The following is a 260-nucleotide window of genomic DNA, read 5'->3' as shown; positions in this document are numbered from 1 at the left end:
CCTTCCTAAATGAGCACATAAGCCACCAGCAAAAACCCTTAATGCGGGCAGAACTAGTGGAGGAAGAAGAGGAAATACTAAGAAGGGAGGAGCAATGAGGCTTGTCAGTTCCTCTTCATCAGGAACTCGTGCATTACACAGACACAGGCTAAATTGGAGAAGGATGAAGATATTTTGAGAAAATGAGAAAACTAGGGGTAGAAATGTAGAAAATACGTTTGAATGAGAATGGATATCACAGTGCAGGAAATAAATAAATA

The 260-nt window shown here is 40.0% G+C and overlaps 1 protein-coding gene across 1 annotated transcript in view; it reads left to right on the top strand.

The window, feature by feature from the left end:
• The window catches only part of LOC119588557 (golgin subfamily A member 6-like protein 22), a gene marked incomplete in the record, with an annotated part of 70,129 nt that overhangs the window by 8,160 nt on the left and 61,709 nt on the right, over positions 1–260 (top strand).

Source organism: Penaeus monodon, chromosome 24 (genome assembly GCF_015228065.2).
Source record: "Penaeus monodon isolate SGIC_2016 chromosome 24, NSTDA_Pmon_1, whole genome shotgun sequence".
Lineage (NCBI taxonomy): Eukaryota > Metazoa > Arthropoda > Malacostraca > Decapoda > Penaeidae > Penaeus > Penaeus monodon.
Note: the sequence above shows the minus strand (reverse complement) of the source record. Positions and strands in the feature narration are given on the sequence as shown.